The sequence below is a fragment of the Vipera ursinii genome (assembly GCF_947247035.1).
Source record: "Vipera ursinii genome assembly, chromosome: 1".
NCBI classification, from domain to species: Eukaryota; Metazoa; Chordata; class Lepidosauria; order Squamata; family Viperidae; genus Vipera; species Vipera ursinii.
This window is the reverse complement of record NC_139512.1, coordinates 201,430,055-201,438,100: the sequence shown is the minus strand read 5'-3', so window position 1 is coordinate 201,438,100 and position 8,046 is coordinate 201,430,055. Positions and strand designations below refer to the sequence as shown.

Genomic DNA, 8,046 nt, shown 5'->3' with positions numbered 1-8,046 from the left:
ACACAACACTTGTGGCAACAGTGGCACGAGCGGGGGTGAGCACGTGCACATGCATGTGCACTGCCCAGCTACTCATGTGGCCTGGCAGCCAAGAGGCCGCAGCCCAGTTAATGGGCCACGGCCCACAGGTTGGGGACTTCTGCTTTAGACAATGCCACATCTGACTTAATAGAGAAAATTAGAATCCTGCAGTCTTAGGCAAGTCAGCCTTTGGAGAAGAATGAAAGATTCCCGTGACCAATAGAGTTATTCTAGTATCTAGTATATATTTCATAAATCATCAGCCCAATTCATCAGCCAATTATTTTTTGTTATCATTTACAAAGCTACAAAATGTTGTTGGTTTGGGGTCTCAAGGAGCATTAAATCTTATGTGTGATAAATTCCATATGCTGTTTGGACATTTCACTGGGCTTTATTTTAATGATGCTTTTCCTTTGGCTCAGAATGCAGTTGAAAATCTATGGCTGAAAGTGAACTAACAACCTTATTGTTCCAGGAAAAATTCATATCTCTCAAAATCTGAGTTGCCTCTTTTTATGTACTTTTCTAACTTCAATCTTTTCCAGACATATTTAGAAGTGCCTGCCTCTTTATCTGGACGGTATATAATAGCATACATTTCTTTGTTGCTTCCATTTGATCAATTGACACTCAAAATTGTGTGGATTGTTTGTCACATTTCCCCAGGAACACAACTTTTTTTTAAAAAAACAACAACCAAGAAATCAAGTTACTTAGCTCAACTACTTAGTTCACAAAACATGCACAATTAATTCTGGCTGTCTATGCCATCATGCAAATTGATGGACATTATCGCATCAGCTGCATATCAGCTGAAAGCTAGCTATCATTTATAGAACAGACCACCGCTATTGCTGGATTTAATGGTGCTGGAAGAGCTGCCATTATCACTGGAAGAGATGTCACTGTCAGATTGCTGTATGTCACAATATGTCTGGTTGTAGATATATATCCTCACAATTTTTCATTGATTCCTGCTTTGCCGTTATTACAGTCTGCTCAATTTCATGCAAATTGCTAGCAGCTTTAAGGCTGTGGGAAAGAATCCAGTATTTGCTTCTCCTCTTAAGGTATGTATGTGCCTGGGGAGGCGGGGGGGGGGGTGGACTTGACAAGCCAGCAAGTTGCATTTGCAATGCCTCAACAACACAGAGGGGGAAAGAGCAGTAGCTGTGTGAAACAGAGTCACAGGTTAGGCATTTGATTTAGACAGATAAATCTCCACATTCTTTGGAAGATAGTGTTCTTTTTATTTCATAACTGTTGTAGTAATGGCTGTACTTTACAGTAAACTTTTGTTATGTCTTTTCCTCCTATTATACTTAGATCACTAACCTTTTTAGGAGCCAACTGAAAAAATTTAAACTGAAATTTAAAAAAAGAAAGAAAACATGGTGAGTTCCAAAGTGAAAAAAGAGAGATGCAGTTAATATTCTTCTGAAGTAATGAACTTCACAGGTATGCACACTGCTGTAGAAACAAACAGGTAATTAAAATAGAATTTCTAAAGCCTGATAATCTCTAGCTCTGCTCATCTATTAACTTTGTAGATTACACAAAAATGTCAAGATAAAAATTAAAATTCTAATAAAAGTGTGAGTCAAAATAAACTGCATATATATGGAGGTATATTGAAGTAATGTAATGGAAACTCTTGCCTAAATCAAACTTTTCAGGATAGAGAATAGAGAACAGCGTAGCTTGTAGTCAACAGGTAGTCTACCTTAATATGATGGTCTTCAAAGTTTTTTGGTTAAAATTCCCAAAAACTATAATTGAAGATGCTTATTGGGAATACTGGCGTTTGTAGTCCAACACTTTCGAAAGGCACCATGTTGAGGAAGATGGGCCTAAGTACAATGCTGAAAGTCCAGCCATAAAGGTCAAAAATACTTTCTTAAAATTTTGAAATGTATATAAACAATGATTACCACACTGAAATATGAATCATCTAACTAAAAAGCTAGGAGCCATATTTTTTAAGATGTGATAAATCCTACTGTAGCCATTATCTCCATCAAGTGAAATATTGTATTTGATAAAAAAAAAGAGTAGTCCGTCCTTCCTTCCTTCCTTCCTTCCTTCCTTCCTTCCTTCCTTCCTTCCTTCCTTCCTTCCTTCAACATGGCTTGCAGAAGTGACAGGAGAGAATGGAGTAATTCCTAGCCACCACCCCTCTTTCAATCTCCCCGTTGGTGGAGTGTGGTTAAAAAGTTGAAGTTCATCTTATCATCAATCCTCACCAATCAGTTCAGGCAGGCAGTAGCCTGTCTGCAGTTCACCCGTGCTGGGTGCTTTACAAGGGGCAGGCAGTATCTTTGCACATCTTCTTCATCTGTGGTGCTTGTTCCATATGTAAAGATACAAACATTGCCATTTACTGACAAGATGACCCCTCCTGATTGAGTTGGCACTAAATGGTTCACCTAGCCTTCCCTTACAACTATTAAAGTTCAGGCAGAGTAAATCAACAACTTTTGTTTCTTCCCCTGTCCAGAGTACTCTTCCACCACTTTATAGGCCAGATAGAATATTCACCTCTTTCACCCTTCCTCTGATTTAATTAACACCATTGCAACCTTAAAATAAAGTTCCATATGGCGTGCATCACTTGTTTCTTCTTTCTCTCATCCCCAATTCTTTTCCAAGTGGAAATTTTGCCCAGGGGAGGGGGGGGGAACTCATTAAAGGATCATAATTCATTTTCAAAGGAAACTTAACTACTTTTGAGTTAGCTCTCTAGGCATTTATACGATTGTGCCAAGCTGAACACCAGCCTAACAAATCTAGGTCCTGTTTTTTTTAAGGTTAATTAAAAAACTATTTCAATAATAATCAAAATATCTCCTTCTGATACCAATGGATTTGAAGCACATGCCTACCTATTGAAAGCACACAGGACTTCGAAGTTCATAGGTCTGACTGAATCAGTGGCCTCAAGAATTTTATTTTCTTAGACTGGAAAGCAGCATATTCAGGGTATCAGTTTGCCCACTGGAGGGTGTCTTGAGCCAAAGTACTTTGCATTATGTGCACTAATCTTTTTAAGATTCTATGGAGTTCTTTGCTGATTTTGTAAACATTGGCAGACCCACCTACATTTTAACATAGCCAGTATGGTGTAGTGCAGACATGTCAAACACAAGGCCCGGGGGCCGGATCCGGCCCACGAAGTGGTTTCACGTGGCCCGCGAAGCCATCCTGGAAACAGTGAGGGAACGGCCCCCACTGCCTTGGCCCTGGCCCAGAGACCCTCCTCCTGCCAGAGACCCTCAGATCTGTCCCACTCCTGCCCAGGTCCCCATAGGCACCCTTGATGTGAACGATGTAGAGCTGGCCACACCCACCCAGTAGGCCACACACACTGTAGCCATGCCCACCCAGTAGGCCACGCCCACCCAGTAGGCCACGCCCACACTGGCCCCCTGAGGGCAACCGCAATGCTGATGTGGCCCTCGATGAAATTGAGTTTGACACCCCTGGTGTAGTGGTTTATTTATTTATTTATTATATTTTTATACCGCCCTTCTCCCGAAGGACTCAGGGCGGTGTACAGGGCAATAAATACAAAAACAGGATACAAAAGTTAAAAGCGATTAAATAAATGCCCAAGGTTAAAACAATAATTAAGATGTATTAAAACCCCAACCCTACCCCATCAGACCAGGTCAGACTGCTCAAATAGAAATAGGTTAAGATGTTGGAAATCAGGAAAAGGCAGAATCTAGTCCATCCTTAGCCACAGAAGCTCATTGAAGTGACTTTGGGCAAATCACACTCTTACACTCAACCGACCTCACAGGATTATTGTTGTTATTGGAGAAAATAGATAGTGGGAGCATTATGTATGCTTGTCTTCAGCTCCTCAGAAAAAAAGGCAGAATGTCGATCAAATTAAACATGCATTCTGTTTTATTCCAGGAAGCTGGGATGGCGGAAATGTGAAAGACCAAATACTTCATTTCAGATTTGATCCTTTTGGAAGAAGAGTCCAACGTAAGATGGCAAAATGCATTTTTTATATTCTTTTTAATTGAATGAGCTATTTAGTATGAGTCAAAATAATAGCTAGGAAAAATGGATGGTGAGACACAAGGAAACAGTCATCTTGTACACTGGTTTGGAAGAAATAGCAAAAACCACTCTAAAATGATATCACAAAATTCTAAAACCAAAATTTTTCTCTGAGAAAAGTTGGCAGTTTTGATAACAGCTTATTATCTTTGAAGATAATAGAGCCTTGGTGGAGCAGTGGGCTAATGCCTCCTTAAGTAACACCAGCTGCCTGCAATTAGTGCAGGTTCGCGTCCCACCAGGCTCAAGGTTGACTCAGCCTTCCGTCCTTCCGAGGTAGGTAAAATGAGGACCCAGATTGTTGGGGGCAATTAAGCTGACTTTGAAATAATGCCGCTTGGGGTGTGTGTGTGAAAGCCCTAATAAGCAGGCATATACATAGAATGAAGGCTACTGCTAAGCTTGTAAGCCGCCCTGAGTCTTCGGAGAAGGGCGGGATATAAATGGAATTAAAATAAAAAATATATATAAAGTTTCTCTGGTTCATTTAGAATTCAGCAAAGTCTACGTTCTTCTTCTAATATCTATTTATTAATGAAAGACAAAGTACAAGATGATACTTTGGATGGTACAATAACAGGTCTCTGATCGAGTGTAACCTTCTTGATTCTAGGCTCAGTAACAGTGCTTTGAAATCAATTTAATTATATAATTCTCTACTCATCAAGTTCTATTTCAATAGAAAACTGCTCTTTTCCATCAATACCTGTCTCATCTTCTGTAGGCTTTCTTAGTCATGTATGGCATGATATTCTCTTGGAAAAAAAAACCAAGCCTTACAGCTGATTCTTTTGTAGCCATAAAAAACTTTTGTGTAATTTCAAATGTCTCAAATGATGCACTTAACACAGAAGGTATCTAGCATTCATCAATTTTCTTCCCTCATTCTGATTGGCTAGCGTTCTCTAGATGCTTGGAGGGGATAGTCTACTGAGAAGACATGTGCAGGTAATCCTCACCTTAACAACTACAATTGCTCTTGGAACTTCCATCACTCAGCAAAGTAATTGTTAAGTGAATCTCACTTGATTTTAAGACCTTTTTTTGCTGTAGCTATTATTGAAACACACTGGGGGTCATTGAAGTGAATCATGGTGACTTTGCTTGTTGGAAACCAATTGAGAAAGTTGCAAATGTCAGTCATATGACCCTGTGTCACTGCAACCATTGTAAAAATATGCTGGTTGTGAAGCACTTGAATTTTGATCTCATGACTACAGGGATAATATGACAGTTGTACGTGCGAGGACTAATTGAAAATTGGTGTTTTTTTCAGCACTGTTGTAACCTTGAATGGTAACTAAAACCAATGGCCAATACATATCCTGTTACTTCCACTTGACCAACCACATGGTTCAGTGATCATATTTGTAATCTATATCACCTCGCTCCTGGGACTCAGAAACTGTATGGATTGGTTTCTGCTCAGCTGTTGAGATGTTAGGGCAGACCTGAAAAGATTTTACTATGGACTCTGACAGTTTGAAGGAGAAGAGCTGGGTTGTTGTGGGTCCATTCTCTCATTCAATTCCCACCAAGTTTTGTGTTGTTCTTTAACTAGCAAAGACTAAACTCTTCTCCTGTAGAGACAAAAGTTTTTACAAATGTGTTGATAGGGTTCCGAATACTTACCATGGAAAATTACTACAGTATGTGACCAGGGAGATAACTTCTTCATTCATGTAGCCTGACAAAATATTGCATACCTTTGACAATATTTTCATAATTGTATGGCTTACTTCAATATCCATTCCCTCTGCATCAAGATAAGCTATGAATTTTTGCTAGCTGGTTTAAAATGAACAAACATCACAAAGGTATTACCAATGAATAAATTTGAAATGCAAAAGGTGAGGCAAGGAGTGTGGCCCAAACCACTTTGCTGTTTGGCAATACAATGTTATGGCTGACAAAATCATGACAATACTCTCTTTTCTAGTGGCCCCAGTTAAAGGAATTTAGGGTCATGTATCAAATTCTGCTAGTGTCCAGGTTGCCACCATTTATATTTGGAAAGTTATATTCCAAGTCGCCATCCATATTTGGGAAACTATAATTCTGTTTATAACTACTGCTATTGAAATCATCAACTACAGTGTGGCTGCTTTCCATTTTTAATCCTCATGAAATCAAAGGTTGTAGCTGCTTGTTTATAAAATGAGGTGAAAAGGGTACCTTCTATTTTTATACTTCAGGATTGTTTTTATTAATTCACATTCATATTGTCTCGATACACAGATACACAAAAAAGTGCAGTGCTACGAGTGGATAACCTTGGGGAATGAAGGGAGGAGATGTTGAGTAGGAACAATCAGAAAAGAAAGTCAGGAGCCCCCAGTGGATAAACAATCAGAGAAAGAAACTTAGGAAGGACCTGGCCTAATTGTTCCAGTGGTTAAAAGTGATGACAGGAAGTTTGTACCTTGAGGCTTGTAGCCTAAAAATAAAGTACAATTAGCTCATTTAGTCTGTTTCCTGTCTAGTTTACCTTGTAATCCGTAATGGCCTGGATCCCTTGCCACATTTGCCTGGCGTTTGTTGGGTCCTGAAAAAGTTCTGAATTTTCTGGCGATGGGCTTGCTTTGCACCTTTTATGGCGCTTTTCAGATTTGCACTGGCTGTTCTAAGTGCCAGCAAGTCACCAGATTTAAAAGCCACATTCCGTGCTTTTAGCAACTTGCAGACCTCATAAGTCAGCCACGGTTTTTCATTCACCCTCACGAACAATCCTTTTCAGGACACAGACATCTTCTATGCACTTTTGGATATATGCAGACACTGTGGTGGTATAGTCCTCAACATTTGTATGTTGGTTATCAGTAGCTGCTTCCTTAAACATGCCCCAATCTGTGCACTCAAAGCAGTCTTGTAATGCTTCTATAGCGCTTAAGAAGGAGAGGAAGGACTGAATTGTCTAGAGCAGGGGTGTCAAACTGCTGGACCATGGGCCGGTTTCATCATACCGAAGCCACACCCACCTCATTGCCAGGAGTGCAAAAAGAATCACGATACGGTTGCAGGATGCAAGGACAACACAGACTTCCTAAACAAACTGAATACATTTTTTGGGTAGATTTGAGGCATCAAATAGCACTCCTGCTAGGAAAGCTGTGCCCCATCCTGACGAGCAAGTGCTAAGCTTTGATGTCACCTCTGTCCAGAAAACACTGAAGAAAGTTAACATTCGGAAAGCAGCAGGCTCGGATAACATCCTTGGACGTGTCCTTAGGGAATGCGCAGATGAGCTCGCTTGTGTTCTCACGGATTTTTTCAATCTCTCATTGCAGCAGGCAGTGGTCCCATTGAGTTTTAAGACAGTCATCATCTTGCCAGTGAAAAAAAAAGTCCACAATTACAGGCCTCAATGATTACCGCCCGGTTGCACTGACATCCGCCATTATGGAATGCTTTGAAAATCTGATAAAGGACATTACTGTACATTACCACCAGCATTTGACCTGCTTCAGTTTGCCTACCGACCAAATTGCTCTACGGAGGATGCTATTTCTTCCGTTCTCCATCTAAGCTTGAAGCACTTAGAGGAAAGAAATACTCACATGCATTTGTTGTTTGTCAACTTCAGTTCTGTGTTTAATACAATCGTTCCCCAGCATTTAGTAGACAAACTGCGCCTTTTAGACTTAAACACTCCTTTGTGCAACTAAATTATTAATTTTCTTACCAACAGGCCCCAATATGTGCGAGTTGGAACAAATACCTCTAATACCATTTTCTTGAGCACAGGTTCTCCTCAGGGCTGCGTCCTAAGTCTGCTGCTGCTCACCATGTTGCCCTATGACTGTTGTGCTAGGTTTGCCACCAACCATATTGTGAAGTTTGCAGATGATACAACAGTAGTGGGCCTTATTCATGATGACAAGGTGGAAGCTTACCGCAAGGAGGTTGAGAGGTTGGTGGACCGGTGTAAGGAAAACAGCCTAGTTTTAA

At 40.3% G+C, this 8,046-nt stretch overlaps 1 long non-coding RNA gene across 1 annotated transcript; it reads left to right on the top strand.

Annotated features, from left to right (window-relative positions):
- The first annotated feature begins 1,204 nt into the window (after positions 1-1,204).
- Positions 1,205-7,487, top strand: LOC310644746. The gene is made up of 4 exons (XR_014493368.1): positions 1,205-1,510; positions 3,946-4,020; positions 4,998-5,046; positions 7,386-7,487. It is a non-coding gene; the product is annotated as an uncharacterized lncRNA (long non-coding RNA).
- The last annotated feature ends 559 nt before the right edge of the window (positions 7,488-8,046 follow it).